This window comes from Petromyzon marinus, chromosome 52, assembly GCF_048934315.1.
Source record: "Petromyzon marinus isolate PM22_M1 ecotype Great Lakes invasive population chromosome 52, UKy_Petmar_22M1.pri1.0, whole genome shotgun sequence".
Lineage (NCBI taxonomy): Eukaryota > Metazoa > Chordata > Hyperoartia > Petromyzontiformes > Petromyzontidae > Petromyzon > Petromyzon marinus.
Window position 1 is genome coordinate 6,264,992 of NC_133718.1, and position 22,383 is coordinate 6,287,374.

A 22,383-nucleotide genomic window follows, 5' to 3' on the forward strand; every position below is an offset into this window, starting at 1 on the left:
CAATAAACAGAGTGTGCCTCCTAAAGAAGTCTGCTCGTCCTTACAACACTACAACAGCATCGGCCGTTCCAGAAGGAGTCAATTGTTGCTGGACCACGGGCGTTAGTGGGCAATTGCCAAGGCTTCAGAAGGTGCAGCCTAAATGCCACCTTCACCGGTAAAAACAAAGACGATAATTCCCCGTTAGAGCCAATCACAGGCTACACGAGCGTAACACCTAGGGGGGCCGTCCATAAATGACGTCACGCGATTGTGGACGATTTTTGACCCCCCCCCCCCCCCTCGTCACACGGCGTCACAAAAAGTCAGACCCCCCCCTCAAATATGACGTCACAAAGCTCTGCCCTCCCCCCAAATATATATAAAACATGTTTCAAATCGCTTTAAACTATTGCCATTGTAGTGCGCATTTCATGTGGCGCTGCACTCTGATGTTGTAGGAGAAAACATTTATTAAAAAGTCTAATTAAGTAGAACGTGTTTGTCTATATTTATTTAAAGTTACGCATTTTGATGTGACGTCACATTTCTCAACCCCCCCCCTCGTCTAACATCGTCACAAATGTCTGACCCCCCCCCCCCCCCCCCAGGTGCGTGACGTCATTTATGGACGGCCCCTAGAGAGCACACTTAGACCCCTCCCGTATAGCCTTTAACAGCATGCTGGGTCAAGTGCTGCTAGCAAGTAGCACCTATAAAGATACACGTAAATATTAAGGTCCCCCGTATAGCCTTTAACAGCATGCTGGGTCAAGTGCTGCTAGCAAGTAGCACCTATAAAGATACACGTAAATATTAAGGTCCCCCGTATAGCCTTTAACAGCATGCTGGGTCAAGTGCTGCTAGCGAGTGGCACCTATAAAGATAAACGTAAAGATGAAGGTCCCCCGTATAGCCTTTGACAGCATGCTGGGTCAAGTGCTGCTAGCGAGTGGCACCTATAAAGATAAACGTAAAGATGAAGGTCCCCCGTATAGTCTTTAACATTATACTGGGTCAAGTGCTGCTAGCAAGTAGCACCTATAAAGATACACGTAAAGATGCAGGTCCCCCGTATAGCCTTTAACAGTATGCTGGGTAAAGTGCTGCTAGCGAGTAGCACCTATAAAGATACACGTAAAGATGAAGGTCCCCCGTATAGCCTTTAACAGCATGCTGGGTCAAGTGCTGCTAGCGAGTAGCACCTATAAAGATACACGTAAAGATTAAGGTCCCCCGTATAGCCTTGAACAGCATGCTGGGTCAAGTGCTGCTCGCGGGTAGCACCTATAAAGATACACGTAAAGATTAAGGTCCCCCGTATAGCCTTTAACAGCATGCTGGGTCAAATGCTGCTAGCGAGTAGCACCTATAAAGATACACGTAAAGATTAAGATCCCCCGTATAGCCTTTAACAGCATGCTGGGTCAAGTGCTGCTAGCGAGTAGCACCTATAAAGATACACGTAAAGATTAAGATCCCCCGTATAGCCTTTAACAGCATGCTGGGTCAAGTGCTGCTAGCGAGTAGCACCTATAAAGATACACGTCAAGATTAAGGTCCCCCGTATAGCCTTTAACAGCATGCTGGGTCAAGTGCTGCTAGCGAGTAGCACCTATAAAGGTACACGTAAAGATTAAGATCCCCCGTATAGCCTTAACATAATGTTTGGGCAAGTGCCGCTAGCGAGTAGCACCTATAAAGGTACATGTAAATAAAACGACCCCTCTCGTATAGCCTTTACCTGATTGTTGGGGCAAGGGCTGTCAGAGAACACCTATGAAGGCCGGCACGGCACACGGTGGGGGTGGGGGGGCAATGCACGCGAATAAGCAGTGGCACACGGAACTACATTGTGCGTGCTGTGTGTGCACAGAGTACCGTGTGCGCTACTCGGCATGCAGCTCACGCAGAAATACAGCACGGAGATGATACACGCATGGCGCACAGATACGGAGATGCATACACACAGAGACACACACACACATAGATGCAACGTAGTCTGTGTGCGTGTGTGTTCTGTGTGTGAAAAAGAGCTTTATAGCTCATCGGATTCCTGCGGTATGAATACATATTATGATTCCGTACTGTGTGCGCTGTTCGGGAGGCAGCTGTCTCCTCGTGCGATTTCGTTTTGTGCGCCATTTGTTTGGCACGCAACCTACCACCACCAACACCATCGCATACAGCGAGCGAAACCTGTGTGTGTGTATATATACGAAGGCTTTCACGACCAATATTATCGATACACAATTGGTTTCCTTTCGATGAGATAATCTCGTGGGTACACAACTTATGATTCTTCCTTTGCAACATCCCACCGGATAAGCTGATAAATCAATCGGCGCATTTGCCACCCCCCCCCCCCCACGTGACAATCCGCTTTGATTGGAACTGCTGCTGGGTGGTGGAGGGTTATTTATATTTTACAAATGGCATCACACCTACACGATGATCGAACACGCACAATTATAACTCAATGTAATCGGAGTGTTTCACTCCGAGGGACAAGCCAGACATCTCCACACATAGACTCTGTGTGTGTGTGTCTCTCTTTCCTTCCTTCCCTCCCTCCCTTCCCCCTTAAGAGTTTAAACACAGATTACGATCTATGCCGGGATAAAGTATCAGCATCAGCTATGAGGATCTATTGCTTTTGTGTGTGTGGCATGCCTTTGTCCGTGTGTGTGTCCGTGTGTGCACGCTAACGGCACTTGCCCCAACAGTCAATTGAGACTATACTGGGGGATCTGTGTCTTTGTTTTGCACTAGGGAGACAAAGGCGGCCGGGAGTGTCGCTGGCAACCCACTCCTTCGTGTGCCGTGCCGGCCTTCATAAGTGCTATTCGCTAAGAGAACTTTCCCCAAAGTCTGTTGAGGCTATACAGGGGATCTTTGTATTTGTGTGTATGGGTGGGGGGGGTGGTGGTGCAATGGTTAGCGCACAACGCTACGAAACCCGGCGACCCCGGGTTCGATTCCCGTTCACGGCCAACACCAGTGACGATTATCTGAACCAGATCCTGGACATCCCTTAGGTCGCCTCAGACTCAAATGAGTACCCGGTGCGGTGTGTAAACATCGCCACGTGGGAGACAAAGGCGGCCGGGGAGTGTCGCTGGCAACCCACCCCCTCGTGTGCCGTGCCGGCCTCTCATAGATGCTGCTCGCTGCTCGCTAACAGCACTTGCCCCCAAAGTCTGCTGAGGCTATACGGGCGGAGTGTCGGGGGAGGGGGGTGGTGGGTGGTGGGTGCTTTGTCATTGTGTGAGCGCACTCACGTCTCTCTGGCCGGTGCTGAGTTACTCTGCTGCAGCGGGGAGGTGAGCGAAGGCAGCTTAGGGCCGGGTGGTGGTGGTGGTGGAGGGGTATTCGAGTCAGCGTTGGAGTCGGCTCGGATTCTGCGCTACGATTACCGAGCTCAATGCGAGCGCAATGAGGCGTGGGCGCTTCATTGTCTCGCTGTTTAAACGGAAAATGTTTGAGCGATAACATCAGTTACAGAGTTAAACTGCCGTGCCTAGTAGAACCCTTAATTATGTATGTAACGGGATTGAGGTAAAGGCGCAGCCCCTGCAATTTCTTTTTTTATAGTGTGATCGTGCTTGTACACCACCGCCAACGCAGCAGCAGCAGCAGCGTGGCTCACAGGGCTATACCTAAATAAATGAACCAAATAATTCGTTTACTTTCTCAGAACAAAAATTATTCGGCCATTCGTTTTGCAGCAATATTCCTAATGTCTTCCTTTGGGTTTTCACATCTCCCCTGGCTGGAGAGACGCACCCATCTCATCATCGTCACAATCTCGCGTGGGCTCTCACGCGGCCCAGTGGTTCATTAAGTGCGGTTACCAGTCGCGTAACTAGCGGGGTGAAGTATGGTTACTAGTAACTAGCGTAGGGGCAGGGGGTGCCTTAGCCCCTCCCCGCACCCCCCGTGACCAAAGCTCAGAGTTGGGACCCCCTTGGACCATTAGATGTGTTTTCAACGACAACAACAACAACAGCGTACAACAATGAACATGTTTAAAATGCGGTTTAATTTAAAATTGTGTAAAGAAAATTGCTTTCATTTACGTTCCACGTTTTAGTTTAATTTACTCAGAGCGGTAACGTTTGGCTTCCCGCAAATTGCGTCGTAAGTGTAACGCAAGTATAAACAAGGTGGCATCATATTCTTGGTTCTTTCGGTAAAGTCACGTAGAAGGGAAACAACAACAATAAAAAAAACAATATTTGTTTTATTATTTTTATTATTTTATTGTTTCCCTTCTACGTGACTTTACCGAAAGAACCAAGAATATGAATCCCTGCAGTCACGAAAGCTTTAAATCAAAATTTAAGGTGGCTTCACTTCGATTGTGACGGGGCTGACAGCCACGTCAGCGCTGTTCCTTTCGGTGAACCAAAAATTTCACTTTGCGCCGTTGGAGTCTCTCCAAATGAGCGGAGTGGTCGTGCCAATCCAGTGCCGTGGTGCGACCGTGCGAGACAAATCAAATGGGGCGCCACTGTGGCTATGCGATGTTAACTACCTCGCCCGGTGTACAGGAGGTTCGTGAGTTCGATCCCGACCCTGACGCCTGCTGTATAGTTGCAGTTTGCATGTTCTCTCTCCGTGGTCGCGTTTGTTTTTTTTTCTTCCGGGTTCTCCGGTTTTTACCTTCCACATTTCGAATCTACACTCCTTTTCGTGTATTTGTGCTGCTAATCATTTGCACGATGATGAAATGCCACTTCGTTGAGCTATCGTTTGTGGCCAGGTCACTTGTAGCTCAGTGGGCCTTACATGTAAAAAAAAATCATTGAATTATGGTTTTCAAATATTGGCGCCCGCCACCTGACCGATTTCCGCACCCCCTGAGCCGATCACAGCTCCACTGGGGCCGCCCCCCTCCACGAGGAGCTCAAAGGAGGCACGTGTCCCTCGGCGCCGTCTCAAGTCCCGGGTCAAGGAATCGACCTCCCCGTGCGCAAGAGAGGGACGGAGGTGGAGCATCGTGGAGCAGTGATGAGGTCCGCAACAACATATTCCTCCATTTCCTCCAGCTCCTCCAGGTCCTCCAGCTCCTCCACCTCCTTCAGATGCTCCTCCACCACCTCCTCCAACACCTCCTCCTCCAGCTCCTCCTCCACCTCCTCCAACACCTCCTCCTCCACCTCCTCCACCTCCTCCAACTCCTCCAGCTCCACCTACTCCAGCTCCTCCTCCACCTCCTCCACCTACTCCAGCTCCTCCTCCACCACCTCCTCCAACACCTCCTCCTCCAGCTCCTCCTCCACCTCCTCCAACACCTCCTCCACCTCCTCCAACTCCTCCAGCTCCACCTACTCCAGCTCCTCCTCCACCTCCTCCACCTTCTCCAGCTCCACCTCCTCCTTCACCTCCTCTTCCACCTCCTCCAGCTCCTCCTCCACCTACTCCAACTCCTCCTCCACCTCCTCCAGCTCCTCCTCCACCTACTCCAGCTCCTCCTCCACCTCCTCCTCCACCTACTCCAGCTCCTCCTCCACCTACTCCAGCTCCTCCTCCACATCCTTCAGCTCCTCCTCCACATACTCCACCTTCTCCAGCTCCTCCTCCTCCACCTCATCCACCTCCTCCACCTCCTCCAGCTCCTCCTCCACCTACTCCACCTCCTCCACCTCCTGCAGCTCCTCCACCTCCTCCTCCACCTCCTCCAACACCTCCCCCCAGTTCCCTCCGCCACCTCCACCTCCTCATCCTCCACCACCACCTCCTCGTTGTTGTTGTTATTGTTGTTATTATAGTTGTTATTGTTGTTATTGTTGTTATTGTTGTGTATCCAATGCAACAGTTGAGGGATTCGAACTGTGCCGGAAACTGTCGTTTGCAACTGGACCGATTCCGCACTGCCACGGGGGAGGGGGGACCGCGCCCTGCACTACTTCACAGGCCGGGAGATCAAAAAGGTCCCAGTGATCGTGCGAACGTTGGCTCAACGTTGGTCGACGTTGGACCAACGTTTAGCCGAAAGTTGGTTGATGTTGGCCCAGCGATGATGCAACGTCCACCGACGTTGAATCATCGTTGGCCCAACGTCGGCCCAACGTTTGCCGAACGTTAGTCGATGTTGGCCCAACGTTGGTGCAACGTCGACCAACGTTGGTGGCACGTGTCCGGGGAAAGTCCAGAGTGCGACTGCGGAGACGGTGACGGAACGTTGTTGGAACTTCGTCGTTGTTGTCGTGGTCAACTCGGAGCGATATTTCGCAGGCAACCTCGGAGGGGGGGGGGGGGGGGGGTGGTGGTTGTTGCGGAATCAACGGAACGGCCACGCGCGAAGCACGCGACCAGCCCCCCCCCCCCCCCCCCGGACGTCGGCTAAAGAAAGGAGCCTTCATAGCGCATCAAGATTCCTCCGCTGCGAGATGCAGTTGGTGACTCTGACACAGCCACACTCACCATCCCCCCCCCCCCAAGGCAGCAGAACGGGGAGGTCAAGCAAAGGGCTACGAAGCGACGAGGATGAATGAGTGGAACGAAGGAAGGGACGAATGTCGGTGCCGCTGTCCGCGATGAGGTGGAGGGCGAGAGACGTCGCGTGCTGTGGAGAGAGAATGACAACTCCACCCGGAGCTGGCAGATGGAATGACCTTTGCCCGCAAGCTGTGTGAGTCACATGACCCAAAGCGGGCGGGGGGGGGAGGGCTGTGGGGGGGGGGGTCAGAGGTCAGAGGAGGGAGCAGTGCCTGTGATGTTGTACGGCTTTTTTTATTTATTTCTGCGCCGTCGCTGCTGCTGGGAGCGTGACAACGACGCGTCACGATGGCTCAATACATCATGCGGCACACACACACACGTGCACACACACACGTGCACACACACGTGCACATACACGTGCACACACACACATGCACGCACGCGCTCACGTCTGCATATGCACACGCGGGATAACACACGCACGCACACACGTGCACACACACACACGTGCACACACACACACACGTGCACACACACACGTGCATATACACACGTGCACACACGCGTTCACGTCTGCACGTGCACACGCGGGATAACGCACGCACATCATTATAAGGCCCTCGTCTAGCCTTTACAAATACCAGATACTGATTTGAGGCTGAGTCGACCTTGTGGAGGGCCAGGATTGGTGTAGATAATCGTCACCGTTGTTGGCCATGAATGAGGAATCGAACTCTGGTCGCCGGGGTCGTAGTGCAGCGCGCAAGACACTGCACGACTGCTCACAAGGAACGAGTAAGACACAAAAGACAAAGATCCCCCGTATAGCCCTTAATAGACTGTTGGGGCAAGTGCTGTTAGCGAGCGCCTATGAAGGCCGGGACGGCACACGAGGGGGTGGGTGGCCAGTACCACGCCCGTCCGCCTTTGTCTCCCCGGTGATGCCTACACACCGCACGACCAAATATACACAACGGGTGCATATCCGAGCGCGTCTCGTCCTTGTGTGTGTGTGCGTGCGTGTGTACACTGAAAAACACGATGCGCAGGATAGAGACGGACTAAAATTCATACACGTCAAATACATTCATCAGCCATCTGTTATTACGCCTCCCCCCCGCCCCCCCGAACACAGAGAATCAATAGCGGCTTTGAATTCACGCGAATCCATTCGACCACTCAACAATTACGCTCGCATAATTTGAGGTTAATTTTCCGATTTAACAAAAAATAAAATGTCCACTTCAGCCCAATGTAAGGCGAGGGAACACAGTGGCTGACTCGTTGTCGCGTCACGTAACAATGCACGGCACGGTGATAGTGTACACACCACCATCATCATCAACGAAAAATATCTCCCCCCACCTCCTTCCTGTATAGCGTTCACAGACTGTAGGGGCAAGTGCTGTTAGCGAGCACCTATGAAGGCCGGCACGGCACACGAGGGGTTGGGTGGCCAGCACCACGCCCGATCGCCTTTGTCTCCCGAGTGTCGATGTTTACACACCGCACCAGGTATTCATTTGAGGCTGAGTCGACCTAGGGGAGGTCCAGGACCGGTTCAGATAATCGTCACTTGGTGTTGGCCGTGAGCGGGAATCGAACTCGGGTCGCCGGGTTCGTAGCGCAGCGAAGCGCTAACCGCTACACTACCGCTCCCCACACACACGAACACACACGCATATACACCATCACACACACCACACCAACGCTACATACACAACCACACATTTACACAAAAACACCCCACCACACACACAAACACCGCATAAACAACCAACACGCACGCGTATTTACACACACACACACGCACCACCCCAACACACATCACACCACCACCACAATGTCAGAAGTCGCGTCTGAATTGGGGCCCCAAAATTATGCGATCAATGGCTCAAGGGTTCACAGATCGTCTGGGGAGTTTAGCAGAGACCGTGGAGCAGGAGACAATCATACATACACATAGATACAAAGATAAAAATCCCCCGTATAGCCTTAACAGATTGTAGGGGCAAGTGCTGTTAGCGAGCACCTATGAAGGCCGGAACGGTACACGAGGGGGTGGGTGGCCAGCACCACGCCCGACCGCCTTAGTCTCCCCAGTGGCAATGTTTTTATCCACCGCACCAGGCACTCATTTGAGGCTGAGTCGACCTAGGGAAGGCCCAGGACCGGTTCAGATAATTGTCACTGGTGTTGGCCGTGAGCGGGAATCGAACCCGGGTCGCCAGGTTCATAGAACAGCACGCTAACCGCTACACTACCGCTCCCCACATAATACACGCACATACATACACACACATACACGTACATGCATACACACATACACACACACATACACACGCAGACATACATACACACACATACGCGTACATACATACACACACGCGCACACATACATACACACGCAGACATAGATACATACACACATACATACACGCGCACACATCCACGCGCACGCATACATACATACATGCACACATACACATGCAAACATACATACACACATACGTCGATCAGAAGATGTAGCTAGGTGGTGTGGATGTGGGGTGAGAGGTGGGTGAGTGAGGGGTGAGTGGCGAGTGAGTGAATGCGTGAGTGGGTGGGTGAGTGAGGGGTGAGTGAGTGGTGAGTGAGTGAATACTTGAGTGAGTGAGGGGTGAGTGAGTGATGAGTGAGTGGTGAGTGAGTGGTGAGTGAGTGAGTGAGTGAATGCGTGAGTGAATGCGTGAGTGGATGGGTGAGTGAGGGGTGAGTGAGTGAGTGAGCTTGAGTGAGTGAGGGGTAAGTGAGTGAGTGAGCGGTGAGTGAATGCGTGAGTGAGTGAATGCGTGAGTGAATGCGTGAGTGAGTGAATGCGTGAGTAAATGCGTGAGTGAATGCTTGAGTGAGTGAGGGGTAAGTGAGTGATGAGTGAGTGAGTGGTGAGTGAATGCGTGAGTGAGTGAATGCGTGAGTGAATGCGTGAGTGAGTGAATGCTTGAGTGAATGCGTGAGTGAATGCGTGAGTGAATGCTTGAGTGAGTGAGGGGTAAGTGAGTGAGTGATGAGTGAGTGGTGAGTGTGTGGTGAGTGAATGCGTGAGTGAATGCGTGAGTGAATGCGTGAGTGGTGAGTGAGTGAGTGAATGCTTGAGTGAGTGAGGGGTAAGTGAGTGAGTGATGAGTGAGTGGTGAGTGATGTGAGAGAGACATGTCTGGGTGGGAGTTGCAGACTGGACTTGTGGTCCGGGGAGTCAGACGGGGTCGATGTTTTGTGTGTGGGGAGGAGGGGGGTGCAAGTGTTTTGTATGGGGGGAGGAGGGGGGGCAAGTGTTTTGTATGGGGGGGGGGGGTTGGGTGGCAGGAGTCGTGGGAGTTGGAGAGCCGGGAGGGCAAAGGTCACGTCTGTGGCGGGAGGGAGGGGGGGGGAGACGCAGGGGCCACGGAGAGCGTTCAGGATCAGGGTTAGAGGTCGCTGATGAATTGAACTCTGACCCCCTCCCCCCCCTCCCCCCGTGCGAGGCAGTCACGGATCAGGGCACACGGCACATGGCTCCTATCACCCAGCACCCAGCAGCAGCAGCAACGGCGGCGGCGGCTGTTATTGCTCTTACTATGCATGCTGCTCACTTGCAGATTTAAACAAACCACGCACTGGACATGCCTCCCCCCACCCACCATACCCCCACCATCACCACCACCACCACCACCCCCATTCCCTAAACACCAAGGGGGGGGACCACGAGGCCTGCTCAAATGCACGCGCGCGCACACACAAACACGCCCGTATACATATAGGCATATACACAACGTACTGGGGAGACAAAGGTGGCCCGGGATTGTGTTTCCTGGAGCACACCGTCCCATCGTGTGCGGTGTCGACCTTAGCAGGTGCTCGCGGACAGCACTTGCCCCAGCGGGCTATAGTGGCGGTGTGGGGGGTGGGGTGGGTGGAAGGGACCTTTGTCTTTGTGTGCGGAAGAGTTCGCGTCGTCACCTGAAGCCCCACGGCGTTCTGGCGGCACTCGAGGTGATCTCCCATCACTCGGAGTCACGAATTAATTGCCTTGCCACGCATTCTCTTCACACGGTGTGGCAACTCGCGTATGCAGAGAGGGTGGCCTGCAAGTCAGGACGCACGGGGTTTATATCTACCGGAGACCTGTGACATAATCGGCCGGATATGTGTGGGGGGTAAAAGAGCTTTATAGCTCATGGGATTTCTCCAGTATAAATGCCTATCCTGATTCTGATATGTAATTATTTTAACAAATGTTCGGAAAGACTTCTGTTAACACGAATTGCACGATTTACGCATTTTCTTTTGAAATTTATTTCACGGCCTATTTAAAATATATATTACAACTGCCTTCTTTAGCATAAATAAGGGCGAATTTGAGTTGTTCGTCTTCGGGGGAAGATAAAAAAAGGTTCCCAGTACACGTGCGAACGTTGCCACAACGTTGCTTGACGTTGGACCAACGTTAGCCGAACGTTGGTGCAATGCAAACCAACGTTTGGTTCAACGTTGGTGCAATGTCAACCAACGCTTGGTTCAACGTTAGTTGACATAGCCGAACGTTGGTGCAACGTCAACCAACGTTGCTTCAACGTTGGTGCAATGTCAACCACAAATATCAATCGCGATTAACATAATCACATATTTTTTAAATTGCTGTTTATATCTTTTTTTTGCACGTTTGTTTTTTTGTTTTTTTGGACATCCTTGAAACAATTTTTGCCCTGGGGGTTTTCCCCCCTCTTTGTACGAGTCTCGAAACGGCAACGCAACTTCGCCCCAAAGATCAATCCGTGTCGGGTCACCTTTACGAGAGATAATTGTCGATGATCACCCCCCCCTCACCCCGTTCCAGACGAGCTAAAACAGACGTACGGATGGAGTTCACAATGATAGGCTCTCAAACTTAGTTGGAACGCATTACAATGGGGAGGTAGGGGGGGCGATATATATATTAAAAAAAAACAAATCGCCCTCTTTAAATTGAAGCACAGCCATGGATGGATGACGATACGAGGGCGTCTTTCGAATCGTGCCTTTTGATGATCGTTTGCGTTTCCTTTCGGGGTTTTTTTTTGTCCCCCAGCACGACTTTCCCCATGAATCGTGCAAGGCAACCGATCTTCGACGTCAATTTATTCACGACAGCTACCTGCGTGGGCCTTGCTAATCATAAACACGTCCCCACGTGATGAGCCGCTGCGTTTAGCCGTCATTTGTGGTCAGGTCGTTTCTGTAGCAGGAGAGCTACACACCTCTATGGGCTTTGCCTGTTAACTACAATTATTATAACACTAATACATGTAAACGTATAAATTTCACTCGCACAAGTGCGCACGCGTGTTGAACTTCTTTCGCACCGCACGTGGCCAACCGTGATTATGGGAGTTGCGGGGGAAGGACAACAAACTAAACACAAGCACAACACATGATTATGTAGGCTATACAAAACTCACGCTATGCACACACGTTACAATGTGCGCTGTACACCGTGTGCATTATGTACGTACGTGATGATGTAGGCTATGCCCGCACGTGATGATGTAGGCTATGCCCGCACGTGATGATGTAGGCTATGCACGCACGTGATGATGTAGGCTATGTATGCACGTGATGATGTAGGCTATGTATGCACGTGATGATGTGAGGCTATGTATGCACGTGATGATGTGAGGCTATGTGTACACGTGATGATGTAGGCTATGTGTACACGTGATGATGTAGGCTATGTGTACACGTGATGATGTAGGCTATGTGTACACGTGATGATGTAGGCTATGTGTACACGTGATGATGTGAGGCTATGCATGCACGTGATGATTATTCGTCCCGAGTGATCCTATCAACGCTGTAATGACGACTTCTCCGCAAAAAAATCAGAATCAGCATATTTATTCCAATCCTGGTGGAATCCGATGAGCTTTAAAGCTCTTTTATGTTTTTTTCACAGAAGCACTCAGCCATCACGAAGGGCATCCCTTGCGTCGTCCCCCGTGTCCCCAGCGACTCCAGAGTACTCGTGGCCGTCTCACCCTGACGCATCAACTCGCGCCACAGCTCCCTCCCTCCCTCGCTGGCTCTCTCTCTCTCTGATGTCCTTCTCCAACCGGCCCTGAAGTTGTTGTCATTATTATTATCTGCTAAGTTGTTCTGTGGCCTGAGGCCACGAAGAACGTGTGTGTCTGTGTGCGCGCGCGGGCGGGTGTGTGTGTGCGGGTGTGTGTGCGGGTGTGTGTGTGTGCGGGTGTGTGTGTGTGCGTGTGTGTGCGGGTGTGTGTGTGTGCGGGTGTGTGTGTGTGCGCGCGGGTGTGTGTGTGTGCGGGTGTGTGTGTGTGTGCGGGTGTGTGTGTGTGCGCGCGGGTGTGTGTGCGCGCGGGTGTGTGTGTGTGTGCGGGTGTGTGTGTGTGCGGGTGTGTGTGTGCGGGTGTGTGCGCGCGAGTGTGTGTGTGCGCGCTTGGGTGCGTGTGTGCGTGTGTGCGTGTGTGCATGTGTGTGCGCTTGGGTGTATGTGTGTGCGCGAGCGGGTGTGTGAGTGCGTGTGTGTGCGTGTGTGTGTGTGTGCGGGTGTGTGGTGTGTCTCTATAGGTGCGACCCGCTAACAGCACTTGCCCCAACAGTCTGTTAAGGATATACGGGGGAGCTTTGTCTCTAGGGTGCTCACTAAGAACACTTGCCCCCAAACAGAATTACACGCGTGATCTTTGCCTTATGTGACTCTTGTGTCTCGGCGTGTGTGTTCGTCTGTAGGTGTGTGTTCGTCTGTAGGTGTGTGTCTGTGGGAATGTTGAGGTCAATTTAATTAATTAATTCTCATCACCCCTGCATGCTGTGGGTCTCAAGTGAAACTTTGATCACTGGCAAAGTGGAGGCCTTTCATTAGCGAGATACGATCAGTAATAACTTTCAATCGCGACACCATGCCACCACTCTCCTGCACACAACCCCCCACGCCGCTCCCCTATCGCCCCATCTCCCCTCCTCCCTCTCCCCCTCCCTCCCCCTATACAAGGCCCGCGTTATCCACACTTTCATGTACGTACACCATAATTACCACCACACGCAACGCCACAATTGCCACACACCCATCGCCGTTATCACGAATACCACCGTTATCACGAATACAACACACACCACATTGTGACGACGTACCATCGTTACCATATACCACCATTATTGACCCTTCACCGTCATTGCAAATCACGAGACGCGGACTTCCATATGCGTAAGCCATGTGCTGCAAGTAACGTGGACGGATATGCCCCGTGTAGCGCATACAGCGGGGGTTGTTTAGGGCGGCGGGGTGACTACAAAGTGCTCCTGTTAAATGACAAAATAACCATGACAACATCTCGAGGTCTCGAGACTCAATCTCCTTCACCTCCTCCTCCCACTCCTCCACCACCTCTACCTGTTCCACCTCCTCCTCCCACTCCTCCACCTCCTCCACCACCTCCTCCTCCCACTCCTCCACCTCCTCCACCACCTCCACCTGCTCCACCTCCTCCTCCATCTCCTCCACCACCTCTTCCTCTATATAGTATATATAGTCAGACAATTGTTGCTGCTAATGGTAATGCTATTGCTACTAGTGCTGCGAATGATGGTGACGCTCATGATGATGGTGGTGATTTTGTTGCTGCTGCTGATGATGATGAAAACGACGAGGGTTGTGATGATGATAACGAAGATCACATTGTTACTGATATACAAACAACACGATTCACACATCATCACTAACATCACCATCCATCATCACCAACATCATCATCATCACCAACATCATCATCCATCATCACCAACATCATCATCCATCATCACCAACATCATCATCATCACCAACATCATCATCCATCATCACCAACATCATCATCCATCATCACCAACATCATCATCCATCATCACCAACATCATCATCGCCACCAACATCGTCATCCATCATCACCATCATCACCAACATCACCAACATCACCATCATCATCACACCATCACCAACACTGGACCAACTTGACGACCACTGATGATACATCGTTACGAAGCCAGCTGATCTCGTCAAGGAATATAAACCATCATCACCATCATCACGCGAACTCCGCTCATCCTCACAACAGCGGCTTGTAGGCTGCCGGCCATCGAACAAATACGACCACTTTATCGCGTGGCGCTTTCAGATGCGCTACCGCGGCCGTCTGGAACGCTCTTCCTTGAGATATTAGGAAACTACTGGGAGCTATGATGTACTTTTAGATAATCTAGATTAAAAAAAAACTCGTTTCTTTAGAACTGCTTTTTGTTTTTAGTTTCCGTGCCCTTCCCTCGCACCTCCGATTAGAACGGTTGGCTACGTACGGTGCGAAGGAAGTTCAACGTACTGTACATACATATCCATTCTCTCTCTCTCCACCACCACCATCATCATCATCCCATCACTATCACACACCCAGCCACCACTCCCATCTCATATCCCCACCCCGTGGCTCCCTCCCTCCCCCCTCTCCCCCGCCCCACCCACCCCACCCACCCGACCCCCCCCCCCCTTCAGGCGACATCTCCCATCACAAACCCCCCCCCCTACCTCAACATTCCACTCTGTATTTCATTTGAAGGTTATATATGGAGCAGAGTCGACATCTATCCACGACCCACGTGCCCTGTGACCTTGCGTGGGGGAGCTGGTTTCTGGGTGTGTGTGCGCGCGCGCGCGTGTGTGTTTCTGTGTGTGTGTGTCTGTGTGTGTGTCTGTGTGTATGTTGTGGGGAGCGGTGGTGCAGCGGTCACCGCGCTGCGCTACGAACCCGGCGACCCGAGCTCGATTCCCGCTCACGGCCAACAACGATGACGATTATCCGAACTGGTCCTGGGCCTCCACTAGGTGGACTCTGCCTCTAATGCGTTCCTGCTGCGGTGTGTAGTAAACATCAACACTGGGGAGACAAAGGCGGCCGGGCGTGGTGCTGGCCACATAACCCCGGTGGCGTACGACATTTCTAGATGCTCACTCAGCCCTTCTCCAGGCTGTATGGCTATACGGGCGATCTTTGTGCGTGTACGTGCGCGTGTGTGTGCGTGTACGTGCGCGTGTGTGTGCGTGTACGTGCGTGTGCGTGCGTGTGCGTGCGTGTACGTGCGTGTGCGTGTACGTGCGTACGTGCGCGTGTGTGTATGACTGGAGCTGCTGAATGTTGGAAAAAGCGGGAGGGAGGGAGGGAGAGAGACAGGGAGCAGCGAAACAAATTCCATTTCTAGCTGTCAAACGCAACACCCCCCACAGACACCCCACCCCCGCTCAACCTCCCGAATCACCCATCCACCCAACCACTCAATAACCCAACCACTCACCCAACAATCCACCCACTCACCCACTCAACTACCGTCCTCTCATTCGCGCTACCACTCATCCACCCACCCACCCAACCACTCACCTAACCATCCATTCACCTAACCATCCACTCACCCAACCACTCATCTAATGTCTACCCACCCACTCACCCAACCACTCGCACAACCACAAAACCACCACAGTCTGCACCCCCCCCCCCGCTCCTTAAAAAAAATTCCAGATAGGGAAACATGCACATGGCGGAGAGTGGTATGAAATGATGAAAACGTGTATGTGTGTGTACACGTGTGTGTTCATGCCTGCCCATGTGCGTGTTTATGCTCGCTAACAGCACTTGCCCCCGACAGCCTGAACAGGCTATACGGGGGGGGTCGTTGTATTTGTCCGTAGATGTGTGTGCACATCTGTTTGTGTGTACGTGTCTGCGTACGTGTGCATGTGTAGACTGTGTCTTTGTCGTGTGTATGCATGTTTCTGTGTGTGTGGGGAGCGGTAGTGTAGCGGTCAGCACGCTGCGCTCTGAACCCGGCGACAAGGGTTCGATTCCAACACCCAGTGATGATTATCTGAACCGGTCCTGGGCCTCCCCTCGGTCTACTCAACCTCAAATGAGTACCTGGTACGGTGTGTAAAATAATCGGCACTGGGAAGACAAAGGCGGTCGGGTGTTGTGCTGGTCACTCACCCCCTCGTGTACCGTTCCCGCCTTCATAAGTGCCCGCTAACGGCCCAACAATTTGTTAAGGCTATACGGGGGATCTTTGCCTTTGTAGATACGTGTACGCATTTGGGGAGCGGTGGCGCAATGGTTGACCGAGTGCCTGCTCGTCGTGGTGTGTAAACATCGGCGCTGGGGACACAAAGGCGGTCCGGTGTGATGCTGGCCACCCACCGCCTCCGTGCAGCCAACAATCTGTTGGCGTTAAATCTTAACAGAAAACTTTGGTGACTGCAGGAATTTATATTATTTGGTTCTTTCGGTAAAGTCACGTAGATACAAAAAAAATGAAGTTAATAACAATAAAATAATGCAGACTGTACAGTCTACATTATAGTACTGCTAGTACACTCACCTAGCTTAATAACCATTGCTACATCTTATTTGGTTCTTTCGGTAAAGTCACGTAGAATGAGACTAAAATAATAAATTGATAAAATAAAATAACACAATAATATTCTCACGACGTTTCGGCCACAACACAAGCGGCCTTCATCAGGTGAAGGGACGAGACTGTCTGGTAGGACAGCGCTGGACTGAAAAAGCCACGCTCAGATCACGACCTTTAAGCTGTGTGAGAAGAAACAAAGCGCCTCGACAAATGTATTATTTTATTCTCATTCTACGTGACTTTACCGAAAGAACCAAATAAGATGAATCATTGCAGTCACGAAAGCTTTAAATCGAAATTTAACCATTGCTACAGTCTACATTATAGACTGCCAGTACACTCACTCCGATTAAGAGCCAGGCTACAGTCTACATTAGTGTTTTTTTTTTAAAAATTGGTATTTTCTATTCACTTTATTTTTATTTTTCCATGCACGTGACTTTACCGAAAGAACCAAAGAATATGAAATCTGTTGGCTATGCGGAGGATGGGTTTTCTCTTTGTGCGCGTGCACGTGTGTGCGGAGGGAGGGGGGGGGCAGGCGCATGCACGTGCGTGGGTATACACGTGAGTCACCATCATCATCATCATTAAATCCATCAGAGACTCCTGTGGTTGGCACTCGGCGTGTTTATAGAAGGAGGGTAGCGCTCGGTTTGATTCTAGCAATTACGAAGCCACACGGCTGTTGGCTCACGTTGATTTCTCTACACGTTTCACGTCGCCAAACAATCGCGGTTATCCCCCCCCCTCCCCGTTATTCTAACTATTCGCACATGCGCACATGCCCACACAAAGACAAATAACCCCCACCCCCCCCCCCCCGTCAAGCCTTTAACAGACTAATCTTGATTTGAAGCTTTCGTGACTGCAGGTTACTTTGGTAAAGTCACGTGGGTCGAAATAAAATAATAGATCACGACTCTCACCTGAAGACGGGCGCTTGTTGTTGCGATCGAAAAGTCACGATCTATTATATTTTTTTTCCTTTTTACAGACTGTTGGGGAAAGGCAAGTGCTTTCAGCGAGCAAGCACCTAAGAAGACCGGCACGGCACACGAGAGGTTGATGGGTACTCTTTGGTTCTATTGGGTAAAGTCACGTAGGTGAAAATAAAATAACAAAAAATCACGACGTTTCGGCCACAACACAAGCGGCCTTCATCAGGTGAAGGGACGAGACTGTCTGGAGGACAGCGCCTTCATCACCTGATGAAGGCCGCTTGTGTTGTGGCCGAAACGTCGTGATTTTTTGTTATTTTATTTTCACCTACGTTACTTTACCCAATAGAACCAAAGAGTATGGATCCTAGCAGTCACGAAAGCTTTAAATCTAGGTTGATGGGTGGCCAGCACCGCGTACGTGTGACGCCTCTGTCACCCCCCCCCCCCCCCCCCCCCCCCACTGCGGCGATGTTTACCGAACCGCCACCGGCTACTCAATCAAGGCGCCTGAGCCGACGGAGTTGCGGGCCCAGAAACCGGCTCGGATAATCATCACCGATGCCTGGCGCCGTGGGCTGTGAGCGGGAGTTGAACTCTCGCTCATAGCGGTGCGTGACTACGACACTACCACCGCTACCGTTAACAAAACAAATGGACTCGCAACAACAACAACAAAAAGCGTGCACGTGGAGTTACTCGTTCCTACTCGTGGAAGAAAACGCACGCGCACGCGTGCTTTCGTGAACACAAATCACTCACACGTGTCGACAAAGAGACCCACCCCCATACAGACCACAGGAGCCAAGTGCTGTTAGCGAGCGCCTATTAAAGGCGACGAGCAATTTATTTTTGTCTCGCCAGCGCTGAAGTTTGCATCACCGCCGCTACCAGGCAGGGTACAAATGTATGGCCGAGTAGACCTAGGGGAGGACCAGAACCGATGTGGGTATTTGTCATCGATGTTTGGCAGCGACGGGGAATCGACGCGACCGCTCCGCACGCAAATGCAAAGATCCCCCGTGTAGCCTTTAACAGACAATTGTGGCAAGTGTTGTTAGCGAGAAGCATCGACAAAGGCCGGCACACCACGCCCGGCCGCCTTTGTCTCCCTCGTGGCGATGTTTACACGCAGCAACAGGCATCATCAACCGTACCACAAGCACAATCATCACGACTACTACCACCACCACAATCATCGCCACTACAACCACCACCACAATCATCACCACTACCGCCACAACAATCATCACCACTACTATCATCACCACTACTGCCACCACCACCACAATCATCACTGCCACCACCACCACAATCATCACCACTACCGCCACCACAATCATCACCACTACCACCACCACAATCATCACCACTACCACCACCACAATCATCATCACTACCACCACCACAATCATCACCACTACCACCACCACAATCATCACCACTACCACCACCACAATCATCACCACTGCCACCACCACAATCATCACCACTGCCACCACCACAATCATCACCACTACCACCACCACAATCATCCCCACTACCACCACCACAAACATCACCACTACCACCACCACAATCATCACTACTACCACCACCACAATCATCACTACTACCACCACCACAATCATCACTACTACCACCACCACCACCACCACCACAATCATCGCCACTACAACCACCACCACAATCATCACCATTACCACCACCACAATCATCACCACTACCGCCACCACAATCATCACCACTACTACCACCACCACCACAATCATCACCACTACTACCACCACCACCACAACCATCACCACTACCACCACCACAATCATCACTACTTCCACCACCACAATCATCACTACTTCCACCACCAAAATCATCACTACTACCACCACAATCATCACCACTACTACCACCTCAATCATCACCATTACTACCACCACAATCATCATCACTACTACCACCACCACAATCATCACTACTACCACTACCACAATCATCACTACTACCACCACAATCATCACTACTACCACCACCACCACAATCATCACCACTACTACCATCATCACCACTACTACCATCATCACCACTACCACCACCACAATCATCACCACTACCACGACCATCACGACTAAAACCATCACAATCATCACCACTACCACCACTACAATCATCACCACTACCACCACTACAATCATCACCACTACCACCACCATAATCATCACCACCACAACCATCACCACTACCACCACAACCATCACCACTACCACCACAACCATCACTACTACCACCACAATCATCACCACTACCACTACTACAATCATCACCACTACCACTACTACATTCATCACCACTACCACTACTGCAATCATCACTACTACCACCACCACAATCATCACCACTACCACCATAATCATCACCACTACCACCACCACAACCATCACCATAACCACCACCATCACCACTTCCACCATAATCATCACCACACCACAACCACCAAAATCATCAACACCACATGTCTCATCCCTACGTGACCCACCAACCCCCCACGTGCAACACCACGTGGGGGGTTGGTGGTGTTGTCTGCTGAGACAATGGGGGGGGGGGGGGGAGGGTGGTAGCGAGGAGACTGGGATGGGGATCTCATCCGTTGAGTGCTGATCTTAAAGGTGCATTGAAAAATGTTATACTCCGACTGATGCTCCTGTTGTTGTGGAGTGACTCATGCAGCCAGCTATGGCTCTAGAGTTTGTGTGTTATATGTTATTTATGTAGTTTATTGTTCATAATTCGGTCACAGTCCGTATAATCACTGTTATATTGCATTTATGGCTTTGTTTTGGTGATTTCGTATTGGTTTGGCCATGTTTTTGTTTATTGTAGTACGGAGTTAGACTGATGGCCTTAATCTAAGTTTTCTTGTGGTTGTTGTTGTTGTTGTTTGACTTGCATCCCACTGGGATTTTTGCACACAGCGTTGGTGTACGGTGCTATTTCAGGAATATTTTGATGTTTTTTTTTCTGGATTTTCTGTTTGCACAGTCACAAAGTCACTTTAAGATGTGTTCTTGTTCATGTTTTTGTTTTTTGTTTGTTGCGGTTGCACCCGATTCAAGAGCCGAATGGGTCACAGGGCTATACCAAATAAATTAACTGAAACTGAACTAAATTAACTGAACTGTGTGGCACTGCCCGCGTGTGTGTGTGTGGGGAGCGGTGGTGTAGTGGTAGTGGTTAGCGCGCTGCGCTATGAACCCGGCGACCCGGGTTCGATTCCCGCTCACGGCCAACACCTGTGACGATTATTTGAACCGGGCTTGGACCTCCCCTAGGTCGACTCAGCCTCAAATGAGTACCTGGTGCGGTGTGTAAACATCGCTACTGGGGAGACAAAGGCGGTCGGGCGTGGTGCTGGCCACCCACCCCCTCGTGTACCGTTCCGGCCTTCATAGGTGCTCGCTAACAGCGCTTGCCCCTACAGTCCGTTAAAGGCATCACGGTGGATCTTTGACTTTTTTACGTGTTGTACATCGCCACTTGGGAGACAAAGGCGGCCGGGCGTGGTACTGGCAACCCCACCCCCTCGTAGGCGCTGCTATTCGCTGACGGCACTTGCCCCAACAGTCTGATAAAGGCTATACCGGGGGGGGAGGGGAGGGTGACCTTTGTCTTTGTTTGTGCATCGCTGCGTGTGGAGTTCACAGGCCAGGAGCAGGCGACTGGATTCCCACACTCAATCTACTCCCGTTGCTCTCACTCGCAATGGGCCATCTGTCACGCGCGCGGGCTCTAACTAAGATAATTAAATAAATAAAGAGATAAACAACCCGCTGATTTATTTAGCTATTTCCCCCCCCCCGACCACCTATTTATTTGCGGACAGCAACACATAAATAAACAGGCGCGGATAAGCAAAACGTCGCAGGTCCGTCAACGCCTTCTGGAACTAAATCAACGGAATCAAAATCCAAAGAACGGCCCTCCTCTCCAGCCTCCATCTCACAAAGACAAAGATCCCCCGTGTAGCCTGTAACAGACTGTAGGGGCAAGTGCTGCTAGCGAGCACCTATGATGGCCGGTACGGCACACGAGGGGGTGGGTGGCCAGCGTCACGCCCGGCCGCCTTTGTCTCCCCAGTGGCGATGTTTATACATCGCACCAGGTAACTCATTTGAGGCTGAGTCGACCTAGGGGATGCCCAGGACTGGTTCAGATAATTATCGTCACTGGTGTTGGCCGTGAGCGCGAATCGAACTCGGGACGCCGGGTTCGTAGCTCAACGCGCTCACCGCTACACCACCGCTCCCCACTATGCACACGCACACACACACACACGCGAACGTGTGTGTGTGTGCGTGTACAACGATCCGTGCTGGAGCCTTTAACAGACTGTCCAGCAGCGTCCTTTCGCGAGCCTCCTCCACGGTGGCCGATTGTGACACCCCTGGTACAGGTCATCGGCAAGTCCACGCACGCAGCTGCATATCCCCCTGTGCCACATCAGTTCCATCTCCTCTCATCGAGCCCGTGCCGCGCCCGTTCAGCCCCGTCCACTCGGCAACACAGAAGCCGGCTG